Raw genomic sequence first — 7,809 nt, 5'->3', positions numbered from 1 at the left:
CCACATCTTCCCTCTCAAATGGATGCAGATATACTCGCAGCAATTTAAAAAGGGGAATTCTTTGTTGGGTCCAATTTTAGTACCTCATTATTGTTTTGAGGAATTTGTTTTGGGCAATTTGCTTTAGGCGTAAATCACTTTCGAACATCTGGAGATATATAAGGCACTTGGTGAGTTGGCTGCTACCACCCTCCGGGACGATCAGTTCCCCACTCTCTGGCTGAAGACATATCTCCTCATCTCAGTCCCTTCTCCCTGAAGCTCCATCCTTGGGTCCTAGTCTCTCCTATCTGTGGAAACATCTTGTCCATGTCTACTCTATCCAGATCTCTCCATATTCCTGGAGAAGTGAAGAATCTGTTGCCACTAGAAGAGACTAGGATCAGAGGCACAGCCTCATTCTCCTGACCACGGTACATAACCTCATTGTGGATTCCATCTGCTCACTCTCCCAGCCTGTCCACATCCTCTTCAGCCTCCCCACTTCTTCAACCTTCCACCCATCTTTGTGTCACCTGCAAATTTAGCAACAATGCCCTCAGTTCCTTCATCCACCTGTGGAACTGCACTAGTCACTGGCTGCCATCCTGAAAAAGGCCCCTGTGTCCCCACTCTTTGCTTTCTGCCAGTCAGCTAATCCCCTATCCATGCCCCTAAAACCAAGTGTTCTTACCTTATTCAGTAACCTCCTTTACAGCATCTTATCAAAGGCCTTCTGGAAATCAAAATAACTCATACCCGCAGCCTCTCCTTTGTCTAACTTGCTTGTTACCTCCTCAAAGAAGTCTAACAGATTTGTCAGGCAGATCTCTCCTTGACGAAACCATGTTTCAGCCCTGTTTTACCGTGCACTTCCAATACTCCACAATCTCTTCCACAATAATTGACGCTAAAATCATACCAACAACTGAGGACAGGCTAACCAGCCAGTAGTTGCCTGTCTTCTGCCTCCCTTCTTTCTTAAACGGGGTATTACATTCACCATTTTCCAATCCTCAGGGCTGCTACCTGGGGCTAGTGATGCCTGAAAAATCACCACGATGCCTGCACTATCTCCTCCAGGTCTCTGGGGCATTGTCCATCTGGTGTGAGTGATTTATCCACCTTCAGACCTTTCAGCTTCCCCAGCTCCTACTCCTTAGGTGATGGCCACTGCACTCACTTCTACCCTGACTCTGATGAAGCTCTAGCATGTTGCTGGTGTTTTTCACTATGAAAAGTGACAAAGTACCTATTCAGTTCCTCACCCATTTTTTTGTTCTTTGTTACTACTTCATCAGCCTCAATTTCCAACAATCCAATCTCTGGTCTTGCTTTTTTTAAAATATAACTAAAAACCTCTTGCAATTTTCTTTTATATTATTAGCTAGCTTACCCTCATATTTCATCTTCTCTCCCTCTTATTGCTTCTTAAGTTATGCTCTGCTGGTTTTTTAAAGGTTTCCCAATCCTCTGGCTTCCCACTAATCTTCACCACATTGCTTTTGATTTTATCGTATTCCCGAATTCTCTTGGTCACCCATGGGTTGCCTCATCCTCCCTTTAGTGTGCTTCTTATTCCTTGGGATGTATTTCTGTTGTGTCTCTTCAATAACCCCCAGAAATTCCTGCTATTGTGAGGCTTCCCTTCCAACCAACTCTGGCCAGCTCCTCCCTCATGTCTTTGTAGTTACCTTTACTCAATTGTAATAGCATTACATCTGATTCAAGCTTCTCTCTCAAACTGCAGGGTGGATTTATCATATTATGGTTAATCCTCTGGGGATGCAGATGTGGAGGGAGGTCGAATTCCTTCCCCTTCAGCTCTCGAATCCAGTCTGCCATGTCACCAAATCCAGAATTGCCTGTTCCCTACTGGGCTCTACCACAAGCTGCTCCAAAGGAACCATTTTGTACACATTCCATAAATTAATTTTCTTGGTATTAGATTAGATTAGATTAGATTACTTACAGTGTGGAAACAGGCCCTTCGGCCCAACAAGTCCACACCGACCCGCCGAAGCGTAACCCACCCATACCCCTACATTTACCCCTTACCTAACACTACGGGCAATTTAGCATGGCCAATTCACCTGACCTGCACATCTTTGTGACTGTGGGAGGAAACCGGAGCACCCGGAGGAAACCCACGCAAACACGGGGAGAACGTGCAAACTCCACACAGTCAGTCGCCTGAGGCGGGAATTGAACCCGGGTCTCTGACGCTGCGAGGCAGCAGTGCTAACCACTGTACCACCGTGCCGCCCACTTGTCTCTACTACCAACCTGATTTTCGCAGTCCATGTGCATATCGAAGATCCCTATGATTATTGTTTTTTCTCATTTATCCATTTGTGGGATGTAGGCATTACTGGCTGGGCCAGCATTTATTATCTGTCTCTAGGTGCCCTTCTTGACCCGCTGCAGTCCACCTGCTGTGCATACACACAGAATGCCCTTAGAGAGAGGATTCCAGGATTTTGAACCAGAGACAGTGAAGGAACGGCGATATATTTCCAAGTCAGGGTGGTGAGTGGTTTGGAGGGGAACTTGCAGAGAGTGGTGTTCCCATGTACCTGCTGCCCTTGTCCTTCTAGATGGAAGGGGTTGTGGGTTTGGAAGGTGCTGTCTGAGGATCTTTGGTGAATTTCTGCAGTGCATCGTGTAGATAGTACACACTACTACTATTGAACTTTGGTGGAAGGAATGATGTTTGTGGATTAGGTGCCAATTAAGCGGGTTGCTTTGTCCTGGATGGTTTCAAGCTTCAAGAGTGTTGTTGGAACTGCACCCATCCAGGTAAGTGGGAAGTATTCCATCACAGTCCTGAGTAGTGCCTTGTAGATGATGGACAGCATTTAGGGAGTCAGAAGGTGAATTAGTTGCTGCTGTATTCCTAGCGTCTGACCTGCTCTTGTAGCCGCTGTGTTATGTGGTGAGTGCAGTTGAGTTTCTGGTCAATGCTAACCCCAGGATGTTGATAGTGGGGGAATTCAGTGATGGTAACGCCATTGAATGTCATGGGGTGGTGATTAGATTGTCTCTTATTGATGATGATCATAGCCTGGCATTATTGTGGCATGAATGTTGCTTACCACCTGTCAGCCCAAGTCTGGGTATTGTCCAGATCTTGTTGTATTTGAACATGGACTGCGTCAGTAATGAGGAGTTGCGAATGGTGCTAAACATTGTGCAATCATCAGCAAACATCCCCACTTCTGACCTTATGATAGAGGGAAAGTCATTGATGAAGGTGGTTAGGCCTAGGACTCTACCCTGAGGAACTCCTACAGAAATGTCCTGAACCTGAGATAACTGACCTCCCACAACTACATCTGTCTTCCTATGTGTCAGGTATGACTCCAACCAGCAGAGGGTTTGCCCCCAATACCAAATTGATTTCAGGTTTGCCATTGTAATAGCGCCTATCTTACACACTTTCTATCTGCTGATTAATTTTCTTCCTCACATCATGACCAATGGTGGGAGGCCTTTCAGCAGTGTTTTTTTTTGTCTTTGTGGTTCCTCAACTATACCCACACGATTTGTTGCCTTCTGACTCTATCACTTCCTGCTATTAATGTGGTATCATTTCTTCCTAACAAGGCAATCCCACCCAGTTTACATAAAGGCAACCTTTACTTGGACAGCTCTAATCCTGTCCCTCTGGACAAGTGCAGAAAACTATCTTTTTTTCCTGTGACCTACCAAATTAAAATTAAACCTTAAACACTGGATTTCAAACATGTGACATCTCTCTGACTATACCAGCACACACTGACACTGTACACTCCACTGCAGCCAAACATAAGTGCAGGGATATAACAGTGTATAATATCCACACGATTGTGTGGGAAATAAAGAAGATTCCATCACTAAAAGTAAGCACTTTGATTATTTGCAAATTTTAACATAAAACATATTGGATTCACAAACATCACATTTGCTTGTTGCAACATGATTAGAAATCAACATGTAATTAAACTTCAACAGAATTACAAATCTAAACTGCCCTTCGCTTGCAGTTCAGTTTTCTTCGAGACCTGACTGGATTGATATGGCACCACCCAAATTATCTTTTCAAAACAGACGTGACTTGGTGAGTGGGACATCATCAGTTTCCCTTCCCTGTCAGAAATGAATTCCCTGACAAAACTTGCTTGAACTATTCACAGTTATCATCAGGTTTATTAATTAAACATTTACACTGATTGAACCTTGTGCCCGTCTGTGTGGCATAAATAGGTCAAATGACACAGAATTAGAAATTATTCTAATTTTTGACAATGCTATCAACGTCTATAGTAGTCACAACGTTATGTAGAATCAGAACTACACAGCAAGTTCCCGAAGGTACAGTTATTCTAGATGATAAATTTTGATTCAGTTCAAAATTATTTAAAGTAAAGAACAGGAATCATGAAGAAAATGCAATGTTAATACAGTTTGAAAGAAGAGCTGTTTAATTTACCAGTTGGACTGACGTTGCCGGTTCGGTCAGGTCAGTATTTATTACCCCGACCCTAACTCCTCGAAAAGGCGCTGGTGAGCTGCCCTCTTGAGCCGCTACAACGCACATTACCCACAACAGACGCCATTCTGCAACTTTAAAATCTATTGCCGAGAATGTGGATCAGTAAAGAATCAGGGATGTTCAGATGTTACCATCAAAAGGAAATTTTTAAATAAAGGACTGTTAAAGGAAAACAACTGGGACATAGAGAGAAACAAAAACAGAAGTTGTGGGAAAAGCTCAGCAAGTCTGTGGAGAGAAATCAGTTAATATTTCCCCAGAGGAAGGTCACTGGACCCGAAATGTTAACTGTGACTTTTCTCTGCACATATGCTGCCAGACCTGTTGAGCTTTTCTAGCAATTTCTGTTTGTGTTTCTGATTTACAGCGTCCGCAGTTCTTTCATTGAGACATAAGGAGAGTCCAAATAGACAAGGAACAAGCCTGGAGTGGTTATAGGCTTTTGTTTTTTGGCGTTGTCAAATAAAATCACCTGGAAAGAGCAAGAGGTTAACTCCTTTACTGCCCCACAGTAGGCCCTTCAGCCCATCAAGTGCTCTCTGCCATTCAACCTGATCAGACATGACCATGACCTTTCCTACACTATCCCCATATCCCTTTACGTGATTGATTCCTGAACATCAGGCCCTACTTTCAACGTACTCAGTAACTGAGCTCCCACAGCCCATAGAGAATTCTAAAGATTCCCAATCCTGAGTACATTCACATTTCCTTCTCGTGGTTTCTCCCTTAATTTGAAATAGTGTCCCCTTGATTCACACTCCCCACCCCCCACACTCTCCCCACCCCCCACCCACACTCATTCTTTGTGACTCGCCCCGATGGTAAAACCTTAAACTTTTGTATTTCCTTTATCATTGTTCAAAATTCAGAGACTTTGCTCAGATATAGATAGCGTCAATGGTAATTGTCTTTTCCCTAATAGAGGGGATTTCAAGACAAGGGGGTAGAGTTTTAAGATGAGAGAGAGATTTAACAAAGACACCAGACAAATGTTTACGCAGAGGATGGTTCCTGAGTCGAATGAACCGCCAGAGGAAGTGCTGGGTGTGAGGAGCGTTAGAGCGTTTAAAATCTATTTGGACAGGTACATGAACAGGAGAGGTTTGGGAAGGTTATGGTCAGGAGCAGGCAGGTGGGACTGGTTTACTTTGGGATTAGGTTGGCCCTGGACTGGTTGGACCGAAAGGTGCTGCCTGCCCCTATGACAGAACCAAGGGGGTGGGGTAGTGTCTCTGCTCGGGACTGAGGGACTCCTCTGCAGATATCCCCCTGAACAGCCCTCAGAGCAGACCCGATTCTGTCTCCGCAGGTATGACCTGCTGAGTTTCTCCAGCACTCACTCTCCCCACCCTCTGTCAGCTCACCTCGCCATTCCGTTGCCCCCCCCCCATTTCTCTGTTTTCACTCCAATCCTTCTCCTTCCCCTTCCCCATCCCCATCCCCATCCCTTCCCCATATCCCCTTATCCCCTTTCCCCTTTCCCCGTTCTCACCTTGCCTCAGTCAGCTGTGCCCAGTGTATAGCTGCCTTCCCCTGGAGCTGCAGTAAGGACAGTGTGTGTACACACTGCGGCAGACACACATCAGCTGACCCAGCCAAACCCGCCCCTCCAGCCCACACACACAATCTTTTCCCCCTCCCGCTCCCGCTCGGCCCTCCCACTGGCTGCTATCCCTCCCCCATCCGGACACATTCCCCAATTCCATACAGTCCTGCTCCTCTGTCACTGTCTGTCCCCCGGGAATAACGGGGGGTTGGGGGAAGGGGTTCCGAGGGTGGGGGACAGGTCCCCACCCCCTTTCCCTGCTGCCTTTCTGGGTGTCACTGATACAAATAATCAGGGTCCAGAGGAAAGCCAGTGATGACACGCCCTCGATCTGGATTAAGTTTGTCCAGAGAAGGTGCCCTGAGCTGCAACATTTTCTGTTTTCTTTCAGATCTGCCTTACCAGCTGGAAGGTGGCAGGAGTCTGTCCCAGAACCCATGTCAGAGCTCTCTGACTCCCCATTACTGACTGACTCCTGGCCAGGAGAAAGGGAGGAGTGCAGATGCTGGAGCTCGGAGTGGAGAGTGTGGTGCTGGAAAAGCCCAGCCGGTCAGGCAGCATCCGAGGAGCAGGATTTAGGAATGAGAAGGATGAATGCTCCTCGGATGCTGCCTGACCGGCTGGGCTTTTCCAGTACCACACTCTTGAGATTCCTGCCCCTTCCCTCCCCCCCAACTCAATTCCTCACTAAAATTCCTGGAAATGGAAGCACATGCTCAGCCCAGAATCTCCTATTGGGAAAGATTATGACTGATTTTCTTTGGATCATTCGGGAGGTGGAGGGGGTAATAGAGAGGAGTTACAGAGAGGTAGTCACACCTCAGGTACAAGAAAATGGTAGATGGGTTACCGTCAGGAGACGAAAAGGGAACTGGCAGGCAGTGTCGGGATCCCCTGCGGCCGTTCCCCTCAACCGCAAGAATACCGTTTTGGATACTGTTGGGGGGGGATGACTTACCGGGGTAAGCCATGCGGTACAGGTCTAGAACATAGAACATAGAAGAATACAGCGCAGTACAGGCCCTTTGGCCCTCGATGTTGCGCCGATCCAAGCCCACCTAACCTATACTAACCCACTATCCTCCATATACCTATCCAATGCCCGCTTAAATGCCCATAAAGAGGGAGAGTCCACCACTGCTACTGGCAGGGCATTCCATGAACTCACGACTCGCTGAGTAAAGAATCTACCCCTAACATCTGTCCTCTACCTACCACCCCTTAATTTAAAGCTATGCCCCCTCATAATAGCTGACTCCATACGTGGAAAAAGGTTCTCATGGTCAACCCTATCTAAACCCCTAATCATCTTGTACACCTCTATCAAGTCACCCCTAAACCTTCTTTTCTCCAATGAAAACAACCCCAAGTGCCTCAGCCTTTCCTCATACGATCTTCCTACCATACCAGGCAACATCCTGGTAAACCTCCTCTGCACCCGTTCCAGTGCCTCCACATCCTTCCTATAGTACGGCGACCAAAACTGCACACAATACTCCAGATGCGGCCGCACCACATTCTTATACAACTGCAACATGACATCAGGGCTCCGGAACTCAATTCCTCTACCAATAAAAGCCAATACGCCATATGCCTTCTTCACAGCACTATTTACCTGGGTGGCAACTTTCAGAAATCTGTGTACATGGACACCAAGATCCCTCTGCTCATCCACACTACCAAGTATCCGACCATTAGCCCAGTACCCCATCTTTTTGTTACTCTTACCAAAGTGAATCACCTCACA

The 7,809-nt window shown here is 46.4% G+C and overlaps 1 protein-coding gene across 1 annotated transcript in view; it reads right to left on the bottom strand.

The window, feature by feature from the left end:
• Positions 1-6,089, bottom strand: part of thy1 (Thy-1 cell surface antigen) — a 15,660-nt gene extending 9,571 nt beyond the window's left edge. Inside the window, exon 1 of the mRNA XM_043677744.2 lies at positions 6,009-6,089. The gene's annotated coding sequence lies outside the window, so the exon portion shown is untranslated. The remainder of the gene's footprint in view (positions 1-6,008) is intronic.
• Positions 6,090-7,809: the final 1,720 nt, after the last annotated feature.

The sequence above is a fragment of the Chiloscyllium plagiosum genome, unplaced genomic scaffold (assembly GCF_037043375.1).
Source record: "Chiloscyllium plagiosum isolate Xiang-an unplaced genomic scaffold, Cpla_swu_hap1 HiC_scaffold_29, whole genome shotgun sequence".
In the NCBI taxonomy this organism is placed as follows: Eukaryota; Metazoa; Chordata; class Chondrichthyes; order Orectolobiformes; family Hemiscylliidae; genus Chiloscyllium; species Chiloscyllium plagiosum.
The sequence above is the reverse complement of the archived record's forward strand: the minus strand, read 5'-3'. Positions and strand labels throughout refer to the sequence as shown.